We start from the raw sequence: 24,156 nt of genomic DNA, 5'->3' as shown, positions 1-24,156 counted from the left end.
GTCATAGGAGTTTTTATGAATCTTAGGTAAAATATACATGACTGGGGTCACCGGAAATTAATTTGTTAAATAGGACTGTGTCATCATCATTTTATCCTGCACTGCATGCTTTAAAAGTTGCTTAATCCTTTTCTGTATATGGAAAATAGGATTATCGTTCAGGCAAGCATCGGTTTTATAATCCTACAACACTCTGATAACTTCCTTTTGACATTTCTCTGTATCCATTACTACAATAGATCCTACTTTGTCGGCCCGCTTAAATCGTGGTATCATGCCTGGCCGACAAAGAAGCTAATGCTGCAATTTCATCACTATTCAGATTATTTGGTGTGTATGGTCTATCAAGGTCTGATCTTCCAAAAATATCATATGATCAACCTTTTTTATGATCAACCATCGGTGAAGAAGTAAGAGGTGTTATTTGACTTTTGTTACTTAAATTACAATTGGGATTGCTTTATAAATGATCGTGAGGAAAAAAAGGTTTTCAATCAAGTTTGTCTAAAATCTATAAAGATCCTGTTTCAATAAAAAAAAAAAAAATGTTAATACGTTCCTTTGGACAAAAACATAGTCCCTTAATCAACACGTCTCTCAGTCTCTGACAGTTCAAAATAAGAAATATTATGTACCACATTCTCTGACGATCTCTGCTGTCCCATCCTTCTGGTTGTGCTGGATTTCTTGCCTCTTGCACCCCCATTCTCCAGCTGTGAAGGGGATTTGAGGATGTAGCCTCCAAAGAAGTTGGGTTTTTTGGGGGGCAAACAATGAACCTCATGCAGCCATTGCTCTAAGAGTTCCCAGCAATTCTGGGGCATGTTCACATATAAAGGTATACAGGTGAGGTGAGCAGCACTCCGCAGTCTTCTTGGTGCATGCAATTGGGCCCTCCCACAGGCCACATATAAGATATAAGTCTGAGATTGCTGCACTCAAAATTTTTTGAATGGTAGAAGAAAAAAATAAATATAAAAATCTTTCCATTTCCGGTCGTTCCATAAAAAAACGTTTCATGCTATAATCGTTTGCGCTCTTCCTCGGGTAGGAACATACATAAATGGGAAACCATTCTCATTATCAATATATAGTCATCTTAAACCAGGAACTACAGTTGTGCTAATAACATTACGTTTAAATATCCTGCCAGAATTTGTTTTTTTTGGCCATTTTTCAGAGAATATGAATGATAAAAACTTTTTCACTCATGGTTAGCATTTGGCTGAAGCCATTTATTATCAATCAACTGTTTACTCTTTTTAAATCATAATAGAAACTACCCAGATGACCCTGATAAAAAGTTTACATATCCCAGTTCTTGATACCGTGTATTGCCCCCTTTACCATCAATGACATCTTGAATTCTTTTGTGGTATTTGTGGATGAGGCTCTTTATCTTCTCAGATGGTAAAGCATCCCATTCCTCTTAGCAAAAAGCCTCCAGTTCCTGTAAATTTTGCCTAAGATTCATAAAAACTCCTATGTGTCAGGAACCATGAAACAGACAGAGACAGAAGTACAATCTAATCACACTTGTTTATTAATAAAAATAAAAAGATAAATAGGAAAAAGCGTAGTCAAGCATAGCCAGAGTGCAGTAACCAGATCGGGTAGTCAGCCAGTCCAAAGTTCATAAACCAGATCGGGTAATCAGCCAGTCCAGACATCAGGGATCCACGGAGAGCAACTGCAAGCAGGATGGAAGCCAGGAGGGATGTTAGCAAGCCAGTCTTGAAACAACAGCAGGAGATGGTTCCTAGTGATGTGACCAAATGTGAAGGCAAAGGAGAAATGAGCTGGAAGACTTATATATAGGCAGACCAGACGAGCATCATCGGAAACAGCTGGTAACTGAAGAGAGAGAAGAGAAGAGACAGCTGAGCGGCCAGCCCAGAGGAGGAAGGGCTAAGCCAGCCCTGACAGTACCCCCCCCCAATGACCATTCTCCCTCGGAGGGCCACCGGGCTTGAGGGGAAACCATCAATGGAACTCGCGGAGGAGGACAGGGGCATGTACATCAGAGGAAGAAACCCAGGACCGTACCCCTTTCCAATGCACCAGGTACTGTATGCGCCCACGGAACCTACGGGAGTCAACAATGGATTGTACCTCATACTCCTCATGGTTCTCAACCTGAATAGGGTGAGGACGTGGCACCGATGTGGTAAATTGGTTACAGACCAACGGTTTCAATAAGGAGACATGAAACACATTTGAGATGCGCATACTAGGAGGAAGTACCAACGTGTAAGCTACTGGGTTAATCCTGCGAAGGACACGGAAAGGCCCAATAAACAGAAGTGCAAATTTCAGCGAGGGAACACTGAGCCGGAGGTTGCGAGATGACAGCCAGACCCTGTCCCCAACCTGGTAGGAAGGCGCTGGCAAGCGTCTGCGGTCAGCATGGAGTCTGTACCTATCATTAGAATGACGCAAAGCCTCCTGGACTTGTACCCAAGTGGAACGAAGACCACGGAGATGCTCCTCTAATGCAGGAATACTCTGCGGAACAAACGAGTCAGGCAACATGGAAGGTTGGAAACCATAATTCGCCATAAATGGAGACAAACGGGAGGCAGAATTCAAGGCACTGTTGTGAGCAAACTCTGCCCAAGGTAGTAGGTCAGACCTTGTTATGGTCAGAAATATAGCAACGTAGGAATTGCTCCAAGGACTGATTGGTTCGTTCTGTGGCCCCATTAGACTGCGGGTGATACGCAGAAGAGAACGCAAGCTGGATTCCCAACTGTGCACAAAAGAGGAAAATTGTCGTGACAAGGCATCCGCCCTTACACTCTTAGTACCCAGTAAGAAAATGAAACAATGTAATTAAAGCTTGACAAGAAAAGAGCCCATGGCGCCCTTCTGGGAGAGAGTCGCTTAGCCTCAGACAAGAATGTAAGATTCTTATGGTCAGTAAGAATAAGAACGGGCACAGTGGTACCTTCAAGGAGATGTCTCCATTCTTTCAAGGCTAAAATGATCACCAACAGCTCTCTGTCACCAATCTCATAATTGCACTTAGCAGGTGACAATTTTTTGGAAAAGTAGCCACACTAGCGCTCTCAGAGTTAGGACGTTGAAACAGAAGGGCACCAACTCCAGTCTCAGAAGCATCAACTTCTAGGATAAAAGGCAACGTAGGATCAGGATGTGCCAACACAGGAGCAGAAACAAAGGCAGCCTTGAGAGTCTCAAAGGCCTCAATGGACCGGCTTGACCAGAGACAAGAAGTTACGAATAAACTTCCGATAGTAATTGGCAAAGCCCTGGAAATGCTGCAGAGGACGTAAACCCACGGATCGGGGCCACTGTAGGACTGCCGAAAGTTTCTCTGGGTCCATTGAAAAACCAGCAGTGGAAATGACATAGCCCAGGAATGTCACCTGTTCTCGATGGAAGTTGCACTTCTCCGGTTTACCATAGATTGTTCTCTCTTAGTTTCTGAAGTACACGACAGACATCTGTGTGGTGGCTCTCCAGGGACTTGGAAAATATGAGGATATCATCGAGATAAACCACCACACACAACTGCAACAAATCTCTGAGGACATCGTTAATAAATTCCTGGAAAACTGCCGGGGCGTTACAAAGGCCAAAAGACATTACCAGGTATTCATAATGGCCTGTTCTGGTATTAAACGCAGTCTTCCACTCGTCGCCCTCCTTAATGCTCACGAGATTGTATGCCCCTTTCAGGTCGAGCTTTGTGAAAACCGTTGCTCCCTTGAAGCGGTCAAATAACTCAGTAATCAATGGAATCGGGTAGGCATTCTTAATCGTGACATGATTGAGACCCCTATAATCTATACAAGGTTTCAGTTCACTGCTCTTCTTTTTCACAAAGAAGAAACCAGCACCAGCAGGAGACCAGGATTTGCGGACAAAACCACGAGAAAGTGCGTCAGCACCTCCATGGCTTTATCCTCCAAGACCGACAAAGGGTAAACCCAGCCACGAGGAGGTATGGCACCAGGTTGAAGGTCAATTGCGCAATCATAAGGGCGGTGTGGAGGAAAACTACCGGCTTGACCTTTATCAAAGACATCGCCAAAATCACGGTACTTCTCCAGCAGGGAGGGGAGTGAAGTGGTGCACAGGACCTTGGATACCTTCAGGAAGCATGTCTCACTGCATTGTGGTGACCAGGAGAGAACCTCAGCACGGAGCCAATCAAAAGAGGGGTTGTGCCTCTGTAACCAAGGATAACCAATAACCAGCGGAAATCTGGGTGAGGAAATAACTTGGAATTGGATTATCTCATGGTGAAGAGCCCCCACGGCCATGGACAACGGAACCGTCTCACGAGTCACATGGGCAGGCTGTAAAGGTCTCCCGTCAAGAGCCTCAATGCCAAGTGGAGTGTCACGCAGCTGCAGCGGAATCGAGTGCTGCGAAACAAATGCTGCCTCATTGAACAGGCCTGCAGAGCAACAAGCCCCAGAGTCGATTACAGTGACCAAAGCCAGGGGCTTATCCTTCTGGATAACTGGGGACGACACAACGCCACCTAAGGTCTGTCCATGACAGGACCTCAAGGTTCGGGCGTTCCCTGGAAGGGTAGGACAAGACTTAAAAAAGTGACGTGCCTGGCCACAATAAAAGCACAATCTCTCTCTCCTCCTTAAAGGCTCTCTCATCCGCAGAGAGATGCGTGAAGCCCAGGTGCATGGGTTCATCTTCACTGACCAACTCGGTACCAGGTGGCATGGGAGGTGAGGGAGGCATGGGTGGGACAACAAAGCGTACAGGAGGCTTCCGCAAGCGATCCTTAAGAGAAAGTGTTTCTCTGAGTCTGGAGTCAATGAGGATGGCAAACGAGATCAAGCTCTCCAGCTCAGTGGGTATATCTCAGGCTGCTATTTCATCCTTGATGGAATCCAAGAGACCATGAGAAAAAGCAGCCACGAGGGCCTCATTGTTCCAAGCAACCTCTGCTGCCAGAGTACGGAATTCAATGGCGTAGTCGGCAACAGTTCTCGTACTCTGATGGACATGAGGCTCTTGGCAGCAGAAGTGGAGCGTGCGAGAACGTCAAAAAACGTTTTACAGGAGGCCACAAACTGAGGGTAACTCAAGACAACAGGTTTTTGCGTCTCCCATAGAGGGTTAGCCCAGGCCAAGGCTCTCTCAGAAAGCAAAGATATCATGAAACCTACTTTGCTTCTGTCCGTGGCAAACGCATGGGGCAGCATTTCGAAGTAAATCTCAACCTGATTGAGAAACCCTCTGCATTGAACTGGATCGCCCCCAAATCGCTGGGGAAGCGGGGCAGAACCAGACATACCTCTTATAGAGGCAATACTTGAGGCGGGTGCCTGCACAGAGACTGGCGCAGCAGCAGGGATGGCCTGCGACTCAGGTTGTACCGGAGCAGTCACCGTGGGGGATTCCAGGTGAGCCGTGCGATTCAGGAGCGTTTGTAACACCATGGCAAACTGATCCATGCGGTGATCTTGCTCATCCAATCTGGAAAAAATATTACCAACAAGTGGATTGACTGTATCTTCTGAATTCATGGCCTTCACGTACTGTCAGGAACCATGAAACAGACAGAGACAGAAGTACAATCTAATCACACTTGTTTATTAATAAAAAGATAAATAGGAAAAAGTGTAATCAAGCAAGCCAGAGTGCAGTAACCAGATCGGGTAGTCAGCCAGTCCAAAGTTCATAAACCAGATCGGGTAATCAGCCAGTCCAGACGTCAGGGATCCACGGAGAGCAACTGCAAGCAGGATGGAAGCCAGGAGGGATGTTAGCAAGCCAGTCTTGAAACAACAGCTGGTAACTGAAGAGAGAGAAGAGAGCTGGCAATTAGCCGACAGCTGAGCGGCCAGCCCAGAAGAGGAAGGGCTAAGCCAGCCCTGACACTGTGACCCTCCGGGCCACCCAATTGTGTGCAGCATGTAATCAATGACTGCCCCTTTGGCTACATATTTAGATAAATGTATTACACCACTGATCTTTAAAACCTGTTCTTATATACAAGATACTTATAATTTTTTTAGACAATATTGGAAAGGTTAATGTATCAGCTAGTTCCATTCTGGTCACTTGGGATATAGCAAATATATATACAGTAATTTCACATGAACTGAGGTTAGAAGCCTGTCGCCAAATCTGGGAAATGTCAACTACCTTTTCCCGCAGATCCTTTGACAATTCTTGTGCTTTCCCCGTGACTCAGAATCCAGAAATGTCAGAGCAGCACTGGATGGAAGATGCAAGGGTCTGTCAGGAGTCCAGAAATGTATTGACCTTTCTTGTTCATACATCACGGGACATAGAGCCTTCATTACATAGTGGGTTAAATAGGCACCTTTGGTGATTGGACACTGGTTAACCCTAATTAAGAATTCCTCCTCTATATAACCCCTCCCATTCGGGGAGAGGTTCTCATTTTTTTTCACCATGTCCCAAGTGGTTGGTCACGTAAAACATGTTCTATGAAGAAAGCTCTATTCAGGTCCCTGCGGGGGCTTAGGGGCTATGCTCACCGGATCCATATCTCTGGCTGATATTTTGTCTCCCAAGATGGTATGGTACCCGGGCCTCGTTATCCGAAGAAACAAGGTTTTGCCTGTAAGTTTCTCCTTGGAGGACTGGGCTCTGGGAAAACCAGGCTTGGTGTACTATTAATGCTGCGTACACACGATCGAACAATCCGGTGGAAAAGTCCGGCAAACTCAAGTCCGACGGACAATCCCCCCGTGTGTAGCCTCCAGCAGACTTTTTTTTACCCAAAAGTACGGCGAACTTAGAAAGTAGTTTTGCACTCCAATCTTCCCGCCGGACTCGCATTTCGGCGGACAATCCGGCTGTGCGTATGCCAGTCCGCCGTACTTTTGAAATGAACGGACTTTTCCCGCCCTGGCCGTTGGTTGTCGGGGGCTGCGGGCGGGGGGCTTATCGGAATCCGGGAGCCCCCTTTCATAAGGGGGCCCCCGGATACCGGCCCTCCACCCTATGTGAATGAATATGGGGTACAATGTACCCCTACCCATTCACCTGTAAAAAAAACACATCACACAAGGGTTAAAATAGTTTATTGCACAGCTCCGGGGGTCTTCCGTCTTTGGGGGTCTTCTCGCCGGACTCCTCCGCTATCTTCTTCTAGCTCTTTTGCTAGCGGAGGAGCCCGGCTTTCTTCCTCGCTGCCGCCCTCTTCTTCCGACTTCGGAGGTCTTGTCCCTCTCTTCGGTTCTTCTTGCTTTTTTTACAGGTGAATGGGTAGGGGTACATTGTACCCCATACTCATTCACATAGGGTGGGGGGGCCGGGATCCGGGGGCCCCCTTATTAAAGGGGGCTCACGGATTCCGATAAGCACCCCGCCCGCAGACCCCGACAACCAAGGGCCAGGGTTGTCGGGAAGAGGCCCTTGTCCTCGTCAACATGGGGACAAGGTGCTTTGGGGTGGGGGGGCCGCGTGGCCCCCCCTTCTCCAAGGCACCCCCCATGTTGAGGGCACGCGGCCTGGTACGGCTCAGGAGGGGGCGCCCGCTCGCTCGTCCCCCCCTTTCCTGGCCGGCCAGGTAGCGTGCTCGGACAAGGGTCTGATGTGGACCTGGGGGTTCCCCTTTAAGTCCATACCAGGTGGCGGGGCCAGCGACGCATCCTTCGCGGGCCCCGCCTACCTGGAGACGTGTTTAAAATGAGCGGACTTTCCTCCGCTTGTGTGGGCGAGTCCGTTCATTTCAAAAGTACGGCGGATAGTCCGGCGGACTTAGTACACCGTATTAATCCGCTGAAAAAGTGCCGTGTGTGGGCAAGTAGCCCGTTCGGGAAGTCCGCCGGATAGTCCGCTACGTGTGTACGCGGCATAAGACAGTGGCACGAAAGTTCTGGCAGAGTCTTTTACAGGTCCAGGGAAGAGGTTCCCCTGAGTTAGAACCCATAAAACCCTGAAGGTTTGACACAATACTACCTGCCGTGATGGTTGAAGGCTGTCTGTACTCAGCGGTTTCTGCGGCAGGGACAGGTAGGTGAAGTTAACCCTATATATTGCATATTATGGATTTCTTCAGAGAGTAGTTGTATTTCCACCACTAGAGGAAGTAAAGAGCAAACCTGGTGTATACTTACATGCCTTCCAGGATACACTCTCAGTGAAGCCGGTCTCCGGGCCACTCACCTCCTCCGCTGCAGGCTCTGCCACAAATATGTATAAAGGGGGGGGTCCCATGTTGTCCTGAAGGTCCCGCGCAGTCCCCTATGGTGGTCCTCTTTTCCCCCTCTCATCCTAGGCCACCACCATGATGGTCCTACGTGCATGCTTTTACAGTCCTGGCAGGGGAGCAGAGGGAGGGGCATGGTTGCGGTGACGTGCACGGCGCAGGCGTCAGAGCCTTGACAGTAAGCATCCTAAAGTGGTTAGATCCAGGCAAACCTAAGACACCTACTCAGAACCAGGTTGTGCAGTATTGAGCATATATTTATATTATAAGACTTTAGCACAACAATGATTTCATATGTACTTGTACCTCTGCTTTGTAGCTTGGGACTTTGTCTCCTCGTAAGAGGAACTCGGGGGGAGGGAATAAAGGCAGAAAGAAATCGCCGCCTACATCTAGGGGTCCTAAAGAAGCCTGTAGGTTATCATCCCCCCCCCCCTGCAAGACTGGAGCCATCCTCACAGGATGAGTCAGTGCCTCTGTGAGGTTTTGCAGCCTCTCCCAATGTTGCAGCCCCAGCATGTCACAGAAGACTCCCTAAGGGCTACATTGGAAGCAAGGATTATTCGTTTTGTTACAGCTTCCTTAAAAGATAGCAGAAAAAGGGGTAGCTCCCCTCCCTCTGCTGCAGGTTCTCTTTCAGATTCTTTTGTGAGATTCTTCTAACAATGAGGAAAGATCCCTATCCTGGGAGTGGTCGATGAATCAGAGGAAAAGGAGAAAGTTTCTACCTCTCAGGCACTCAAGAGGCAGGTCCGGTATTATACTGTGTTGGTGCATACCACATTCAGGATGCCCTCTGCTGAGGCTGCCACATCCTCTGTTTACTCTTTGGGGGTCAGAAAGATCCCACAGACTGGCTTTACCTTTCCAATTCATCCTTTAATGGATAAATTGTTGTATGAGGATTGGGGACATCCCGATATACTGTTTTCTCCTCCTAAAAGGGTTTTTATGCTTTATCCTCTGGAGGAAAGCTTCACCAATAAGTGGGAGGTTCCATCTGTGGATGCAGCTGTCTCTTGTGTGAATAAAAACCTGACCTGTCCTCTGGACAATGCTCAGGTATTTAAGGATCCAGCTGATAAGAATCTGGAAACTTTATTAAAAGCCTCCTTTTCCTTGGCTGGCACTGTAGTCCATCCTTGGATTATACGAATTCCTCAAGGAACAAGTTAAGAAGATGCTTAACCTCCTTCCCATTGAGGAAGTGGAGAATTATGCAGACCTTCCTCAAGTTCTGTGTTTTTATGATTGATGCCATTCTGGATTCAGTCCAGCAAGCATCTAGTTTGTCTCCTGTTAGTGCACATGTGCAGGTCTCTGTGACTTAAGCATTGGGCATATGAACTCTCATGTAAGAAATACTTAAACTGGATTCCCTTTCAAAGGGGAGCGCTTATTTGGGGATGATCTGGATAAATTTATCCAAAGGATTACTGGTGGTAAATTATGCTTTTACCAATTAAAAAGAGTAAACGACCACCATTTAAACATTCTTTCCCCATCCCTTGGAGCAGCGGCGGCCTTCCCAATCTAGTTCCAGAGGAAAGACTCAAGGTCAGAAGAAGACTGGGGGACAAAAATCTATCAAGCAGGACCCCAAAGCATTCCTATGAAGGGGGTGCCCCCACTTGGCCGAGTGGGGTGAAGGCTCCTTCAGTTTGCTGGAGCCTGGCGGAAAGAGGTTCAAGACAGATGGGTAGTCTCTTCAGTATCTCTGGGCTGCAAGCTAGAGTTCCAAGAGCTTCCACCATCTCGATTCATAAGGTCAAAGGCCTCCAGAGATCCAGTAAAGTGAAAGCCACTTCTTCTGGCCTTAGACCGCCTACTATCCCAGTGGGTGATAGTAGAGGTGAACCTAGAAGATCAGGGTTTTATTCGAATCTCTTCACGGTTCCAAAACCAAATGGAGATGTCAGATTCATCGTAGATCTAAAAGACCTGAATCAATTCCTGCACATTCGGTCCTTCCGCATGCAGTCAATCCACTCAGTAATCTCCATCCTTCAAGGGGGAGAATTTATGGCATCAATAGATATCAAAGATGCATATCTCCATGTGCCAATATTTCCCGCTCACAAAAAATATCTAAGATTCGCGGTAGGCCAGCGCCACTTTCAATTTGGGGCCCTTCCTTTTGGTCTCACTACAGCTCCTCAAGTTTTTACAAAAATTCTAGCGCCGCTCTTAGTGAATCTAATAGCCCAGGGCATAACTGTGATAGCTTAGCTGGACGATTTGCTACTCATAGAGCAATCAGCACACCTAAACCACAGTGTTTCCAAGACAATGAAACATCTGGAAAGCCTAGGTTGGATTCTCAATCTAGAAAAGTCTTCCTTGCGGGTTAAAGGGGTTGGAATATCTAAGCATGGACATAGACACTTCTCAAGGCAGGGTGTTCCTACCAGAACCAAAGGCCAAGGCCATACGAGCTCCGGTTCCCCTAGTATTAAGCAAAAAGAGTCCCTCTATTTGGCTATGTATGAGACTGTTAGGAAAGATGGTCGCCTCTTTCGAGGTTGCCCCATTTGGCCAATTTCACTCAAGGGCTTTGCAGAGAAGCACCCTCGTGGCTTGGAACAAGAAGCTTCATGCCTTGGATCTTCCTATGTGCCTATCCCCATAATACGCCAAAGCCTCAATTGGTGGTTACGGACCAAAAATCTTTTGAAAGGAGGGGCGTGGCCTAGACATGACCGAGTGAGGTTGTCTTTTCTTGGAGCTCCCGGCCTGAACTCTCATAACCCGGCAAAAGACGGCTAATTATACTGGTATGAGTTCTTCCAAGTACAAAACCAGAGCGACTACATGGGGAACCCCCTCAGGCAAAAATCCGGGTGAGATTCAGCGCTATTTCAAAAATCTGCAGGGGATCTCCCCTGGCGCCAGAGCGACAGCACCATGAGGCCCCACATCCAGCGCGGCCCAGCATGAACATACAGCGGACCCTGGTAACTTTGTGACCGACACCCAGACACCACCAGAAAGCTCCATAGGTGACCTACTGATGTCCCAGCAGTCGGCGATGGCTCACCCCCAGCCACCAGAAGCCTCCCCACTGGATCAGGACATCAGGGATATGCTGCAGACCCTCCCCCCTCAGTCTGCCATAGAGGCCCTGATCCTCCAGTTGGAAGAAATGCACAGGAGAGAGATTCAGGAGGTCAGGGGTGAGGTTTCTTCCCTAGCGGATCGAGTGTCCACCGGAGAGACCTCATTGTCATCAAGGAAGCGCAAGTATCGGCACTTGAGCAAGCCCGTGGCCAACACCAGGACGCAGCGGTGGCGCTTCAGCTCCACCTCGAGGACATTGAAGCCCGGAGCCGCCAAAGTAACCTGCGGCTCCGGGGAGTCTCAGAAACATCCGAGATGGAGCAGGTTGGTGACACGGACAGAGGAATATTCCGTGATGTACTGGAGGATCCGGGAGCTGACATTATCCTAGATAGGGCTCACAGAGCTCTTGGCCCTAGACCCACTGACCCGAGCAGACCCCGAGACATATGTAGAGTCCATCGTTTTACCCAGAAGGAGGAGATTTTGAGGAGAGCATGGGAGCGGGGTGACGTAGAAGTGCTGGGATCGCAAGTTAAAATTCTGCAAGACTTATCCAGATCGACTCTCCGACGCAGAGCCCTCCTCCGCCCACTTCTGGATCTGGCCAAGCAAAACGGATCGACGTACCGCTGGGGATATCCCCTGCCCGTGACCTTTCGCAGGGAAACAGGCTCTTTTACACTGCAAAGGACAGCAGGCTTGCCAGCCCTGTTCCAATTCCTGGGCACAGATCCAGGTACCCGATTGGTTGCAGCTCCTTCCTCGCCAGCTAGGAAGATCGGGACCCCTTGCAAATTGTGGCCCCCTGTCACCCCGCCAGTTCCATGACATAAGGAGATGCCAGTCAGGATCCAGAGTCGCCTTACGTGAGCAGGCCATGGGCCATCTCTCCCAGATCCTTGCCTCCTTACCTGCCCTCTCGTGATTGCCCCAGACCCAAACTGCCTAAGGCACAGCCTGTTGTTCTTTTGGGGCACAAGATACCTTTCCATGTAACCTTCCACCCTGGGCGGTGACTCCCCTTTTTGGAACCTGCCTACCTCCCGCCATGTTCTCCACAGAGGACTCCCATTGACCCCGCCCCTGTTGATACCCCAGTGCTGCCTTATGGGGCTGACAGCACTGGCACCGTGTGTCCACTTGTAGATGATAGACATAGTCCTTCCAATTCTGCCAGGTGTATGCCTCACTCCCATTGAACTACCGGGAAACGCGGGGCGCTCTATCTGGTTGACAGGCGGGTCACTTACTACAACATTATTATATTTTTGATATTTTGTTTTCTTTTTTAATCTACACAAGGTTGTTTAGTGTTGGTACCCCTTGTTATTCATTTCACTTTGTTTTTTTGAAATGTACCTGCCTGCTCACAAATAAACTGGCCTTTTTGAAGTAAAACACATACGCAAGTATTTCTTCAAACAAAAAAAAACTTTATTTAGGTGTCAGTAACAGATAAAGAGGGAGGCAGCGATGGAGAAACTGGGGAGATTAGTGAAGCCTTTGGCCCCCAGGGCACATATCAACTATTTAAATGCAAAACTTGGTGGCCTGAGGAGTACATGTCTGAGGGAGAGAAGTCTGGTCCTGAAGTCCCAGAAACCCGGAACAGCAGCAGATGACATATATGTTCCCAGGCTGCATCTTCTGTCAGACCAGACTGAACCCAGGTCATCACACTCTGGTCTTCCTTCCACGCTGTGGTGCTGGAGGTGTGGCAGGAAGAGGAGGAGGGGCATTGGCCAAATCACACAAGTGTGTCGTTTGTGTCATTTGGCCCAACAGACCCTTGTTGAGGGTGTGTATAATTACCTCCTCACACAAGACCTGTTGCCCCTCCTCCATTTTCTCCAGTTTGTACGCAGCCAAGGCGGCAAAGGCTTCTTGATAGGTGGGTTTGGCTTGGAGGGCCGCTGATGCCTCCCCAATCAGCCTCAGAGCCGACTCCTCTACATTCCCCCCCTTTCTCGCCCTTTTGCGTGGAAGGCGGAGGGGAGGGACCTGGCATTCTGTAAGGCTCCTTTGTCCACCCACCGCCTGGCTGCCACTTACCCCTGCCTCCTCCTGGCTGCCACTTTGCACAGCCACCTCCTGGTTGCTGCATTCCACACCCTCCTCCTGGCTGATGTCTTCCTGTGTATGAAAAAGAGACATCGTTTTTGGTTCATCAAACACGCACAATTTTCACATCAAAACTGTTGCAAACTGTTAACCAATAGAAAAGACTATCATTCTGAGCTCAGCTTTTTTCTTTCTTGTCCCCAAGGTTTTGGCCACTACTGTCTATTGATATGTGAAACACTTTCTAAAATCAGCAATTAGTGAGCACAAATCAAGTTAACATCATTAATATTTACTCCCAAAATATGTAGAACAATACTATACCTGGCTCAAGCTGGGCTCCCCAAGTTCTTCCTGAGTGGAAGGCCCAGGTTGGGCGTCGGAAGACTCAGCGGGTGTGGAATGTAGCATAGGACGCGTGGAAGGAAGAGTAGAGAGTGATTCTCTGGCCTCAGCCTGGTCTGACAGAAACTGCATCCTGTTATAATACCACAGCCTGGGGACATAAACGTCATCTGCTGAAGCACCAGATTGCATGGACTGCAGCACCTTCTTCCTCTCCTTCAGATATGTACTCCTCAGGCCACCAATTTTCACTTTTAAATAGTTGACGTCTGCCTCGGGGACCACCGGCTTTACAAACTCAACCAGATTCTCCATTGCTGCCTGCCTCTTTTGTCTGTTACTATACTGAGGGTGTGTCGCTTGCCACAGGCAGGGCATCTCCCTGTATTTATTGATGAACAGAGGGAGGAAGCTACAATCATTGAACCCGTCCATAATGTCTGCAAGACACAACACAAGACAAACCCTAATGTCAGGCTAAACTCCACTAATGCAGGCCTCATTCTAGAAGCAGGATAGCCTAGTGATGTACCAAGTTAAAATTTTTACCTTCGTTCCACGATCGGTGCGTCAGCTTCTCCTTTTGTTAACAGATCGTATGGACGACACACGCATGTTGCGTTTTATATACAGAGTGCATGCGTGAAACTCGCCCGCCCCTGACGTTCTTTCTAGACTATTCCCCGCCCCTTCGCCTTCGGCGCAGTGGGGAGAGCACATGGCGGAGAGAATGCAGGTGCGCACTAATAATAGTTCCACTAACGAGGAGGAGGTTGAGGAAAGCCCGGAGCCTGAAACATCCCGATCCAGGAAGAGAAGATTTAAGGCCTCAAATATGTCTTTTGGAGAGATGTTGGAGATGGTGGACATATTGAACAGGGCCGACTATGATGGGAAGGATGGACCTTACCCAAACCCAAATATCAAAAGTTGTGAAGAGTCTTCAGAAGAATTTTGGGGTACGCCGATCCATGGATCAACTGAGAAAACGCTGGTCGGACCTGAAACTGAGGGAGCACGAGCAGTACATAAGGATCAAGCGTGTTCTTCAAAAAAGTAAGTAGTTTTCGTGTGTTCAAATGATTATTCTTGCTTTCATACATGTTCCATGTGCTTTGATTTCATGTTGTGCATTTTAAAATGGCCACTTTCAAGTTCATGGTTTCATTCGTTCGTAAGAAACATCGTTCTGCAGGTAAGTATTCCAGCTTAACAAAGTGTCCACAATAATGTTCTCACCTTGGAACTCGGCTAAAAAACACAATTGTACAACACTTCCAAGCAATGTTTCATATTCCTATTTCTGCCCTCTGTGTGCTAATTATTTGTTTTTTACATTCTCATAGGGGAGAGAAGACTCGCCAAGTATGAGGACCCCAGGGACCCCACCCCTCCCAAAAAAGGCAAAATTCCAAAACCAGAAGCAGAGGAGCAGGAGGAGGAGGAGGAAGGAGAGATCGTTGAAGTTGGACAAATTGTCACCACAACAGGTGAGTGTCAGAGAACACAGCTTCCAGTAAGCTCATCAATGTATGTCACCATATTTATAATACATGGTGTGTTTTTTTGCTTTGTTTTGTAGGTGATGTGGAAGAAGAATCCCATTTTTACCAGTGAAAGTACCCAGATCCTGATTGGGGAGATAATGGGGTGCAATCGGGATTTAGAAAATATACAGCAAAACATCAATGATGTTAAAGAAGAAGTAAACCCTGATGAGTTTACTTCCTCTTTCATTCTCTGCAAAGGCAAAGCATAATGGACTACTATGCATCGCATAGTAGTCCATTATGTGTCACTTACCAGACACAGGAGCCAGCAAAGTCACAGCTGTCCCATGTAGTCCGGCGCATCCATCTTCTCGGTCGGTCTCGCAGCTCCGCCACTGTCATTCGACGAAGCCGCGATGTCACTCCCGCGCATGCGCACGGGAGCCGACACGCGCGGCAGCTGGATATAGAAAGAAACGCATGCGCCGTAGACAGCGGTGCCTGTCTTTGGGCAAATATCTCCTAAACCGTATAGGTTTAGGAGATATTTCTTGGACCTACAGGTAAGCCTTAATCTAGGCTTACCTGTAGGTCAAAGTGTGTTGTAAGGGTTTACAACCACTTTAAAAATAAAATGAAGAACACCATTGATGTTTTGGGGAGAGTGTGAAACAGCCCAAACTAGCTAGGGTTTTATTTTTTGGCTTTTAAACCACAACTTTTGTATTTTTAAAAAATCCAAATTTGGAAGATGCACAGAGTGTGTCAACATGCGCTATCTCCCATCATGGGGGATCAATGTACGTGTTTTGTGGAAAGTGGCTGAGATGAAGGGGTTGCAGCCCCAAAACATGTACATTGATCCCTCATGATGGGAGATAGCACATGTTGACACACTGTGTGCATCATCCAAATTTGGATTTTCCAGGGGTTACACCCCATGTGATGAAGGCAATATCAGCCCAGTTTGTACATACTCATGTCTGATATTGTCTTCACTTTTCAAAGTTGAACTTTGTAAGTTCCTGTGTTCTGTATGTTACACTTTGATACATGAATGTTTACAGAAAAACACAAAGTTAACAAAAAATTACCTGAAAGACTGTTTTTGATACACCCAATTTGTTGGTTTTTGTAAAACCCTTTTCTAAACGCACATGTGAATGTGCTTTGATTAAAAAGTAAAATTATCAACAATGTGTGGCTTCCTTTTTCATTGCGCAAAAGATGTATTTGGAGTAAAATTGTTGTTTTCGGTGACAATGGGTGTTATTTACTAAAGGCAACTCCACTTTGCACTCCAAGTGCAGTTTCAGGTGTACTTTTCTCAGAACTTGGGTTTGCACTGTTGTAGAAAAAGGCACAACAAGAAAAAACATAAATTTACCTAGGAGACACCTAAAACCAAGCCAAGCAGTAAATGAAAACAAATATTGGAGTTTCAAAGAAAAATGTGTTCCTAAAATGCCGCTCAGACATTGTCTGGCATATCAATGGCCCCTATACCCACAAAGTAGTCCATGTATTGGGTTCTGACCTCACGGGCGCTTTGGGGGGGGCAAGCCAGGACGAGCAGCTTCAAGGCCCGTGAGGTTCTCATTTTCCAGCAAGTCTGCTTCTTGGCCAACTGAGACCGCATAGTTTGCAGAATGTCTTTTGAGGAAATTGTTAACCACTTCAGCTCCGGACCAATAAACACCTTAAGGACCAGAGGTCTTTTTGCAATTTCGCACTGCGCTGCTTTAACTGGTAATTGCGCGGTCATGCAATATTGCACCCAAACGAAATTTGCGTCCTTTTCTTCCCACAAATAGAGCTTTCTTTTGATGGTATTTGATTGCCTCTGCGATTTTTTTTTTTTGCGATATAAATGGAAAAAGAGCGAAAATTTTGAAAAAAAAAGATATTTTCTTCTTTTTGTTATAAGAAAAATCGAATAAACTAAATTTTAGTCATACATTGAGGGCAAAATTTATTCAGCCACATGTCTTTAGTAAAAAAAAATGTCAATAAGCGTATATTTTTTGGTTTGCGCAAAAGTTATAGCGTCTACAAACTAGAGTACATTTTCTGGAATTTACACAGCTTTTAATTTATGACTGCCGATCTCATTTCTTGAGGTGCTAAAATGGCAGGGCAGTACAAATCCCCCCCAAATGACCCCATTTTGGAAAGTAGACACCCCAAGGAAATTGCTGATGGGTATGTTGAGCCCATTGAATATTTATTTTTTTTGTCCTAAGGGATTGAATAATGACAAAAAAAAAAAAAATTTTTACAAAAAGTTGTCACTAAATGATATATTGCTCACACATGCCATGGTTATATGTGGAATTGCACCCCAAAATATATTTCGCTACTTCTCCCGAGTATGGGGATACCACATGTGTGGGACTTTTTGGGAGTCTAGTCGCGCACGGCACCCCGAAAACCAATCACCACCTTCAGGATTTCTAAGGGTGCAAATTTTTGATTTAACTCCTCACTACCTATCACAGTTTCGAAGGCCATAAAATGCCAAAATAGCACAAAACCCCCCAAAATGACCCCATTTTGGAAAGTAGACACCCCAAGCTATTTACTGAGAGGCATGTTGAGTCCATGGAATATTTTATATTTTGCCACAAGTTGCGGGAATATTACAAACTTTTTTTTTTGCACCAAGTTGTCACTAAATGATATATTGCTCACACATGCTATGGGCATATGTGAAATGACACCCCAAAATACATTCTGCTGCTTCTCCCGAGTACGGGGATACCACATGTGTGGGACTTTTTGGGAGTCTAGTCGCGCACGGCACCCCGAAAACCAATCACCACCTTCAGGATTTCTAAGGGTGCAAATTTTTGATTTAACTCCTCACTACCTATCACAGTTTCGAAGGCCATAAAATGCCAAAATAGCACAAAACCCCCCCAAAATTACCCCATTTTGGAAAGTAGATACCCCAAGCTATTTACTGAGAGGCATGTTGAGTCCATGGAATATTTTATATTTTGCCAAAAGTTGCGGGAATATTACAAACTTTTTTTTTTTTTGCACAAAGTTGTCACTAAATGATATATTGCTCACACATGCTATGGGCAGAAGTCAAATTACACCCCAAAATAAATTCTGCTGCTTCTCCCGAGTACGGGAATACCACATGTGGGGGACTTTTTGGGAGCCTAGCCACGTACGGGACCCCGAAAACCAAGCACTGCCTACCGGATTTGAATATAAAATGCTATAAAAAACAAACTAACCAGAGTCACCCGTAACACTTATACGGTGATCAGTGGTGAAAGGGTTAACTAGGGGCAATCAGGGGGTTCAAATTTTTATTAGGTAGTATATGGGGGTCCCTGGCGCTATATAAAAACCTGACGGGGAACCTAAATAACTAACTGGCTAACCAGCGTCACCAGTGACACTTATACTGTGATCGCTGGTGAAAGGGGGTGAAAGGGTTAACTAGCAGCAATTAGGGGGTTAAAACCATTATTGGGTAGTATATCGGGGTACCTAGCGCTATAAAAACCTGGCGGTGAACCTAAAAAAATAACTAGCTACCTAGCGACACTAGCGACACTGATGCAGCGTTCAGAAAAATTATCGCTTAGTGACACTGGCAAAAGGGGGTGAAAGGGTTAACTAGCGGAAATCAGGGGGTTAAAACCATTATTGGGTAGTATATCGGGGTACCTAGCGCTATAAAAACCTGGCGGTGAACCTAAAACAATAACTAGCTACCTAGCGACTGTAGCGACACTAATGCAGCGATCAGAAAAACGATCGCTTAGTGACACTGGCAAAAGGGGGTGAAAGGGTTAACTAGCGGCAATCAGGGGGTTAAAACCATTATTGGGTAGTATATCGGGGTACCTAGCGATATAAAAACCTGGCGGTGAACCTAAAAAAATAACTAGCTACCTAGCGACACATGCAGCGATCAGAAAAATGATCGCTTAGTGACAGTGGCAAAAGGGGGTGAAAGGGTTAACTAGCGGCAATCAGGGGGTTAAAACCATTATTGGGTAGTATATCGGGGTACCTAGCGCTATAAAAACCTGGCGGTGAACCTAAAAAAATAACTAGCTACCTAGCGACTGTAGCGACACTAATGCAGCGATCAGAAAAACGATCGCTTAGTGACACTGGCAAAAGGGGGTGAAAGGGTTAACTAGCGGCAATCTGGGGGTTAAAACCATTATTGGGTAGTATATCGGGGTACCTAGCGATATAAAAACCTGGCGGTGAACCTAAAAAAATAACTAGCTACCTAGGGACACATGCAGCGATCAGAAAAATGATCGCTTAGTGACACTGGCAAAAGGGGGTGAAAGGGTTAACTCTAGGGGCAATCAGGGGGTTAAATCTTTATTGGGGGGTGATAGGGGGCTACCCTGGACCTAACACTAACTGTCCTGACAGTTTTTACTGTCACAACTGACACTGAATGCATTGATCAGTAAAGAAATGATCAATGCAATCAGTGACACTGTGACTGGGGGGGGAGGGGGGGCGGGGGGGGGGATCGGGGGGCGATCGGGGGGGGATCGGGGGGGGGTTTGTGTGCCTGTGTGTACCTACATGTCAGTGTAGTGTTGGTGCACACTTACTTTTACTCTTCTCCTCGTAGTCCGGTCAAAAAGACCGCCCCGAGGAGAATGACATCACTTCCTCCTTCCTGTGTAAACAATACACAGGGGAGGAAGCTTCTCATTGGCCAGGAGCGATCCAGAGGGGGTGGCCGAAAACCAACGGCCATCCCCTCATCACGGAGCGCTCCTGGACCGAATCGGACCGCCGTAAACAGCGGGAGGGGGTCCGATCGGACCCCCCACCCGCTGGAAGGCAATCACGTAGATGTACGTGATTGTGCCTGCCTGTGCCATTGTGCTGACGTACAATGGCAATACGGCGGTCCTTAAGTGGTTAAGAACACAGCACGCCAGCACAATGTGATTGATTTTGTATTCCACCATGTGGATATGCGTTAAAAAAAGGCGGAACCGGCTGGCCAGTATTCCAAAGGTGTTCTCCACCACTCTTCGGGCTCTGGACAGGCGGAAATTAAAAATCCTCTGGTCCGGGGTGAGGGTCCTCATCGGGAAAGGCCGCATCAGATGGTTTGCCAGGGCAAACGCCTCATCCGCGACGAAGACGAACGGGAGTCCTTCCTGATTCTCTTCTGGGGGTGGCAAGCCCAGACTGCCACTCTGGAGACGCCAGTAGAACTCCGTCCGTGCGAACACTCCACCATCCGACATCCGTCCATTTTGCCCACGTCCACATACAAGAAGTCATAGGTCGCAGACGCCACCACCAACATCACGATACTCTTAAACACCTTGTAGTTAAAATAATATGACCCCGAGTTGGGTGGTGGGATGATACGGACAAGCTTCCCATCAATTGCACCTCCACAATTGGGAAAGTCCCAACAACTGGCAAAGTGGGAGGCCACAGTCTGCCATTCCTGTGGCGTTGAAGGACACTGTGGAGTGAAACAAGACCAAAAATTAGTAAGTTTGCAAATCAACATTGCAAGCAGATTAGACACCAACATTTTTGGCCAAGATCAGTATAACATTTTGGGAACTGAGTATTTAAAGCCTAAAGTATAAGGTCCCCTTATCAGAGTCATCACCCCCCACCCCCCCCCCCCCCCCATCTGATGGGCCCTTGCTAAAAAATGAGGGGGGGGGGATGTTTTGGACAGGTAACCCTCTCCACTTGATTGCCTAAATAATGTGTGATACTTTGGGAAGCCCCTCCTTACTTACACTATTGGCAGCCCACCGGACAGGTAAGAAGTGTCCTAATACCAAAAAGAAAACAAAATGGAAGCACATTTTGACATTCTGCTATTACATATCAAGATAATAATAGGGGAAAAAAAATAAAAAATGATAGCATTTGAAAGTATTGAGGCAGGCCCTTGCACTACATGCTTTGGTGAATTCGTCCATAAATGTGAGCATCCAAAAGGTAGGTAGAGTGTGTATTGGGTTTGGTAAAGTCAGCAGATGGAGGATTGCTATCAGCTGAGCTAGCAGTTAGGGGGAGGGGGGGTTCCTGATGAGTTTGGCACAACCAAAAAAAAGTCACTCTGCATGAGTTGAAGCACACACATAACATTTGTAGACATTTTAGGGGGTGTTTAGGGGAAAGCAATACTATGGAGCTGACGAAAGACATTGGTAAGTGACTAGACTATAGTTTTATGGGCCAAGAATAGCATGGTGGGGAAGTTAGTGAGGCAAATATGCATGAGGACAAAGGGCAGAGCATATGAATTAGAGCATATTGCAATGATGGTAATTAGGGAATGAGGAAAGAAATGCAAGACATTAGCAATTATGAAATACATAGAATGTGATGTTAAAAGATAAAACTTACCTTCATATAGTCCTTCTGCCATCATTCAGGTCCTGCAGAACAGGTCTCTGGAATAATGATCCCCAGAGCCTGGGGGGAGATGCCTGTAGAGAACTTTAGGTCCTGAAGGCTTCTCCCTGTCGCCAAGTAGCGCAACGTGGTGATGAGCCTCTGCTCCGGAGTGATGGCTTGCCGCATGCAGGTATCCTGCCTGCTGATATAAGGGGTCAGCAAAGCCAGCAGACGGTGAAAAACGGGGTCCGTCATCCGGAGATAATTCCTGAAATCATCAGGATTATTCTCCCGGATCTCACGGAGCAAAGGCATGTGCGAGAACTGGTCACGCTGGCGCAACCAATTCTTGGTCCACAAACGCCTCCCCTCCCTGTTCATGGACCGGGCTTGTGTCAAAGTAAGAACCCCAACACAAAGCCCCTGCACAGCACAAACTCTACGACGAGTACGTAGATGAAACATGGTTTGAAAACGGTCCGTTGGTCAGAACGGACAACAGAAAGCACTGATAAACAGCAATGCCTGAAAGAACGAACTGAATAGCAGAAGCAAGCAGACAATAAGCAATGCAAATCAAAGTGTACTATACCAAGATATAGTCCACAATGAGAAACAAATGCTTACTGACTACACGCACTGATTATCAGATACGCAAAGACAAGCAGAAACTGAAGAGCAGTACCGAACTGAATCACAAATCTGAAAAGCGTGAATCGTCTCTCACCAAACTTCTACTAACACGCGATACACACAAGATCAGCAGAAGGAGCCCAAAGGGTGCTGGACGTGGTGCTGAACTTCCCTTTTCTAGGCCCGCCGTACACGGCTTACATCACTGCGTTCTTGGCAACTGGAAATTCCGACAACTTGGTCCGAATTTGTGTATGCAACGTCACTTCCGGACCTCGTCCGGAATTAATCCGTCGGATTTGGTTGTCGGAATCTCCGACCGTGTGTACAAGGGCTAACAATTTAAGGCCAAAGCGGCATTGCAGATATGTCGCAGAAAGACATATGAGTCGGGGAATAAATGTGGGAAATTATTGTCTCAGACCACACAGACACAGTGAGCAACAGCCTATATCAGTAATGGTGAACCTTGGCACCCCAGATGTTTTGGAACTACATTTCCCATGATGCTCAGCTACACTGCAGAGTGCATGAGCATCATGGGAAATGTAGTTCCAAAACATCTGGGGTGCCGAGGTTCGCCATCACTGGCCTATATCATCACAACCACCTCTGGTCAGAAGCTGTCACTGCACCAACAGATCACACAGGAGTTCAGAAATTACTATAGCTCCCTGTACAACTTAACATTGCCTCCACCTACACATGCAGATATGACCAGTTACCTTGAACTAGCCTGAATGCCTTCACTACCGAAGGAAACCCAGGAACTCCTGGAGGAACCCATCACATTGCCCGAGCTTCAGCAAGCCTTGAAGGGTGCAAAGCCCCAGGCCCAGACGGGCTCACAGCCTCCTATTTTAAGATATTACTACCAACCCTGGGCCGACACATGGTGACGTTGTTCAACAGGCTTGGCACAGGGACAAAACTTCACCACACCTTATTGCAAGCACAAATCACAGTCATTCCCAAGGAGGGCAAAGACCCGACCCAATGCGGCAGTTACCGCCCAATTTCCCTCCTGAATACTGACCTAAAAAATGTTACCAAGATTTTAGCATCCAGGTTACAGCAGCACCTACCCCATCTTATTTACCTAGACCAAGTGGGCTTCATTACAACCAGGGAGGCCAGAGACAACACCTCCAAGGTCCTCAATCTGCTCCATATAGCAGTTAGCCGTAAAACGCCAAGCGTCTTCCTGGGCATGGATGCCGGGAAGGCGTTTCACTGTGTCAACTGGGGGTTTATGTTTGAGACACTGCGGCAGGTGGGTCTGACGAATAAGATGTTGCACTAGATCTGTGCAGCTTACACTGTGCTGTCGGCCAGGGTAAGGGCAAACAGAGTTCTTTTGGAGACATTCCTGATCACGAACGGGACCAGGCAGGGATGTCCCCTTTCGCCCTTGTTATTTGCCTTGACCCTGTAACCCTTCCTATGCCATGTCTGACTTAACCCAAACATTACTGGTATTGGAATCAAGGAAATGCAACACAAGGTTTCCGCGTACGACCTCATGTTCTCCCTCTCGAACCTCCTGGTCTCGCTGCCGAACTTCCTACAAGAATTTGACATCTACGGTCACCTTTCCAACTTAAAGATTCATTTTTCCAAATCGGAAGCCATGGGTATAGGAATACCTCAGCCCCAGCTCCTCAGGGACAGCTTCAATCTAAAGTAGACTGACACAGCCCTGAAATTTATTTATTTTATTTATTTCAGTTACTTATATAGCGCCATCAATTTACGCAGCGCTTTACATATACATTGTACATTCACATCAGTCCCTACTCTCAAGGAGCTTACAATCTAAGGTCCCTAACTCACATTCATACATACTAGGGACAATTTAAACAGGATCCAATTAACCTACCAGCATGTCTTTGGAGTGTGGGAGGAAACCCAGGCAGGCACAGGGAGAACATGCAAACTCCAAGCAGGTAGTGTCGTGGTTGGGATTCGAACCAGCGACCCTTCTTACTGCTAGGCGAAAGTGCTATC

The sequence above is a fragment of the Lithobates pipiens genome, unplaced genomic scaffold (genome assembly GCF_037356315.1).
Source record: "Lithobates pipiens isolate NorthernLeopardFrog02 unplaced genomic scaffold, aLitPip1_a1.2 Scaffold_16, whole genome shotgun sequence".
Classification (NCBI taxonomy): domain Eukaryota; kingdom Metazoa; phylum Chordata; class Amphibia; order Anura; family Ranidae; genus Lithobates; species Lithobates pipiens.
This window is presented reverse-complemented; position numbering follows the sequence as displayed.